Source organism: Orycteropus afer, unplaced genomic scaffold, assembly GCF_000298275.1.
Source record: "Orycteropus afer afer isolate SDZICR_OR568_19922 unplaced genomic scaffold, OryAfe1.0 scaffold00490, whole genome shotgun sequence".
Classification (NCBI taxonomy): Eukaryota; Metazoa; Chordata; class Mammalia; order Tubulidentata; family Orycteropodidae; genus Orycteropus; species Orycteropus afer.
The window spans coordinates 81,492-86,495 of NW_006922077.1; the positions used below are offsets into that span (position 1 = coordinate 81,492).

Genomic DNA, 5,004 nt, shown 5'->3' on the forward strand with positions numbered 1-5,004 from the left:
CCATCATTCTAGTCTGGGTGAAATTGTATCTTATTATGGCTTTGATCGGCATTTCACTAATGACAAATGACATTGAGCAATTTCCTTGTGCTTCTCTGCAATTTCAAGTGCTTTGAACATTTTTTTCATTGGGTTGTTTGTCTTTGCTGTTGTTGCTGTTGTTGTTAAGTTGGAGTTCTTTACATATTCCAGATATTAAACCCTTTTCTGGATACATGGTTCCCAAAAATATTCTCCCAATAAGTAGGTTATCTCTTCACTTCATTGATAAAGACCTTTGATAGGCGAAAGTTATTAATTGGGATATAATGTTTTGTATCTACTTTGTCTGTTGCTTTTCATGCTTTTAGTGTCATCTAAGAATCCATTGTTACTGGGTAAGATTTAAAAAAAAAATCCACTTGAATGTTAAACATAACAAAATACAATTTGAACAGCTAGGGATAAAATCACATAGAAAAAAGTTGAGAAAAAATGAATAGTCATTCTGGAATATTCATCAATATTGACCCAGAATTGACCTATCCATAAAGGGTAATAGGAAATTGTATTTGTGAAGGCTAAAAGAAGTGTAGAGTCCATCATCTGTATTTTCCTGGCTATTTTACTGGAACACGTCTAATGGGATCCATTGATGGAGACTGCTGTTGTCGTTGTTGTTATTTGCCATCAAGTCGGACCCAACTTATAGTGACCCCTCCCTGGGTTTCCAAGGCACCATCACTATGGAAGTAGATTGCCCAACCTTCCTTCCAAGGGGTGGCTGGTGGGTTTGAACCTCCAGCCTTCTGGTTAGCAGTCAAGTGCCTTAAGCACTACACCACCAGAGCTCCTGATGGTTAAGATTAATCCTGGGCCATTGTAGCCAGTAAAGAAAAGCCACTACTAGAAGGAAAGTCCAATAGAATTTACTTGTATCCAACAGTTAAACTCAAATATCCCCTCTGTCCTCATTCCCCAATTTCCATCACTGGGAACAAAGAAAGCTCTGTTGATCAGGACAAAGAATTGCATCTTCAAGCAGAGTGTCTAACGGAATAAAGGTAGAATCTATAAGTTGTTTGGACATTGCGTTTGATAGATAGTACAGAGTGTAGGAGAAGCTTTTGGAAAAGAATTTTAAAATATATCAGAATAGTACATAGTATATTTCAAGTAATTAATTTTGTCTTAGACTGTAAGTGTGAAATATTATTCTAAAATTTTATGTCATATCACAATTTAAACTGCTTATCTAAAATAAATGTAGGCTTTCATTGAGTCAGTCCTCAAAGTTGCCTTAATGAAGTATGTTTGTTTCTCTTGGGCATTATCAGGCTCTAAAATTAATACACATTAAAAAAAAAAAAAAAAAAACACTCCCATCGAGTTGATTTAGATTCATAGTGACCCCATTGGGTTTCCAAGGCTGTAAATTTTTAAAAAAGGTAGATTGCCTCATGTTCCTCCTGCAGACCAGGTTGTAGGTTTGAGCCACCAACCTTCTGATTAGCAGGCAAATGCCTTTCCCACTACACCACCAGAGCTCCTTAACACAAGTTAGGAGACAGATAAAAGTGGATTTGAATCATGAAGTCGTCACTTAGAAAGCTACTAAACTTTCATGAACCTCATTTTCTTTTCCTATAAACCGAGATTTAAAACTTGCCCATAAATATTGTTTTGAGGACTAGACACAATATATAATTGGCAGACAAATAACAGTATGACTAAAAACAGCAGCTTACTTAATGAATTTAGAGTCTTTCCATTACAGATATTTTTCCATGATCAAATATCACTTCTGTCTTCTTTGAAAATATATTTTAATTTGACCTAGTTAATTTTTCCAACTTATTTGTATCTCCAAGTTTCAGAGTTTTTTTAAGTTTTACTTAACCCTTTTTTAAATATACAGTGCATCCAGAAAGGCACACAAATCAAAACCCTGTAGTTTGAAGAATTTTCATATGTCCTAGACACATTAAGGGTCCAGAATGGTTTCTCTAGGCCTACAAAACCAAAAGTTTTACTTTTGTTTCCTTCATCCCCAAGAATCCCTATGCCCAGGCAAACATTTTCCCTTAACCCTTTTATTTATTTATTTTTATTTTAGTTATTAATTGCTTCATTTAAAAATAACCTCAAACCTTAGTGACTTGAAACAATTCAATATCTCTCATGGTTCTGGGGATTGACGGGAATCAGCTTGGTGGTTTTCACTCTTGTCTCTCATGTAGTTACAACCAGATGGTAACTGGGTTTGGAATCACTGGAAGGCTGGACGGGGTGGTTTATCCAAAATCTTTTCTTAAGTCATGTGTCTGAAGGGAATGACTGAAATAAATGTGGCTGGCCATGTACCTCTCTCTCCACACAAACTCTCCACAAGGCTAGCTTGGGCGTCCACATTGCTTAGCATCCTCAGAGTATTCAAACTTCTCACATGATAGTTAGCTTCCTCCAAAGTATATGTTCCAAAAGAGCAAAATGGAAGGTACAATACTTCTTTTGACTTAAACTCTGAAGTCAGAACTTCCCATCTACCACACTCTGGGAAGCAAAAACAAGTCATAGGGCCAGCACACTTAACAGGGTGAGGAAATAAATTTAGTCTCTTGATGGGGAAAGGAACAAAGAATTTGGAACTACCTTTAATCCACCACAGTCATGAATCTGAAAAGCTACCAAGGGCAAAAGCAACTACATATAATCAGCTCACCTTTCCAAGTTCTACCTTTGCAAAATCTTGGTCTATCTTGTTCTCATTGTTTCAGTAGCAATCTGATGTCCTTAAGCCAATGATTCTGTTCTTGTATTTGATGTTTCTCTTTACACTTGGAACAATAATCCAGAAGATGAAGTTTATCAGCTATTGTTAAAGACTGTATTATTGCATTCTTCTTTATGTCTCTGATTTTTTTGCCATAGATTTTGTTAAGTTCAAATTGGAAAGGACAAAGAATATTGTTATATTATCATGTTACACAAATTCATCTAATATTTCTTGTGAGGGTAGTATTGACTAGGCTGATTTGAAGATGAAACCAACTTTATATTCCTCTTGAAAAAGGAAGAGACTTTGAAACAGTTGAACACCACAAGGAAAAGAGTGACATGGCCAGAATAGTTTTCACATGGAAAACTAATGACTAATGGATATTGGAGAAGACTAAGAAGAGTTAAAGGAGCCCTAGTGGAGCAATGGTTAAGTGCTTGGCTGCTAATGAACAGTCAGCAGTTTGAACTGTTCAGGAGTTTTGCAGGTGGAAAGACCTGGAGATCTGATGCTGTAAAGATTTCAGCATATGAAACCTTATGGGCAGTTCTACTCTGTCCTATATGGTCACTCACTTACTGCAATCGAGTCAGATCTGACTCATAGCGACCCCTCCTTGGGTTTCAGAGGCAGTATCACTACGGAAGTAGATTTCCCAACCTTCCTTCCAAGGAGTAGCTGTTGGATTTAAACCACCAACCTTCTGGTTAACAGTCAAATGCCTTAGGCACTATGCCACCAGAGCTCCCATATGGTCACTATAGCTTAGAATTGATTTGGTGACATATACAGAGAAGAGTTAATTGAGTGGCATATTAGGAAGACACTAAAGAGTTTGGCACTTTCAGGACAATAGAGAAATGCTCATCTACATAATGCTGGGTACCTCAGAATTTTCTCAGACTTCATTCTCAACTCTCCTTAATTGTCTTCAAGTCCATTCACAACTCTCATAACACCAATTTCCATCTATATTCTGGTGATTTATTTTTGCTTTTAATTTGAGTTCCCAATATGAAATTCTACTCCTTCTTTGAAAGCAATGCAAATCTTTTGAGGATGTCACTGAAAGACTGCTTTACTTGTTTATTTCTCAGGGTATAAATGAAGGGGTTCAACAAAGGTGCAACCGATATAGCAAGCAGAGAAACTGCCTTATTAATGTCCACTTCATCCTTTGCCGAAGGTTTGATATACATAAAAATGCAGCTGCCATAGGAGATGGAAACAACAATCATGTGGGAAGAACAGGTGGAAAAGGCTTTCTTCCTTTGCTGAGCAGAAGGAAATCTTAGAATCATTTTAATTATATAGGTGTAGGACAGAACTACACAGACAAGGGTCATTATGAAGGTCACCACAGCACAGAATATAACCACCTGCTCTATGAACCATGTGTCAGAACATGAATTCTTCAGTAATGGAGAAGCATCACAGTAGAAATGGTCAATGACAGAGTCACAAAATTCCAGATGGAGGCTCAAAGTAAGGAATGGAAGGATAATCAATAAGCCAGACACCCAACAATAGAGGATGAGCATCCTGCAGATTCTGCTGTTCATTATGGTCACATAATGCAGAGGTTTGCAGATGGCCACATAGCGGTCATAGGACATGACAGCTAAGAGAAAAAATTCTGTAGCTGCAAAAAGGACAATAAAAAATATTTGGGTGAAGCAGGCTTTGACAGTGACAGTTCTATTCCCACTTGATATGATGTGCAGGTACTGGGGGACACACGCAGTTGTGAATATGATTTCTAAAAAGGAGAAATTTTGAAGAAAAAAATACATAGCCGTTTTTAGGTGAGAATCCACAAAAATGAGAGAAATTATGGTCAGGTTTCCAATTATACTTAACATATATGTGATAAGCAGATAAATGAAAATGAAAATCTGTAGTTGTGGGTCATTTGTCAGTCCCAGTATGATGAATGTTGTTATTGCCGAGTGGTTTCTCATCACTGACTTCACACTACTGCCCAATCTTCACATAGAAGTCCCTGAAATTAAATCTAAGGAACAATATCAAATATAACAGGATCAGATAGTGACAAATAAGTCTCAATTAATCCCACTCGTGTGTACTTCTTTCTATATTTGATCACCATTCTTTGATAAGATAATGCCCGCAACGCCACTACATTGTACTTCAGGTAAAATAATTTAATAGGAGATTTTTCTTGAAAATTACTGCTATCTAAATTGCTTCAAATTTTCTAGGTTCTCCAAGTCATAACAATTGTT

The 5,004-nt window shown here is 36.8% G+C and overlaps 1 pseudogene; it reads right to left on the minus strand.

Moving 5' to 3' along the window:
- Positions 1 to 3,780: 3,780 nt before the first annotated feature.
- LOC103209330 lies at positions 3,781 to 4,752 on the minus strand (annotated as a pseudogene).
- Positions 4,753 to 5,004: the final 252 nt, after the last annotated feature.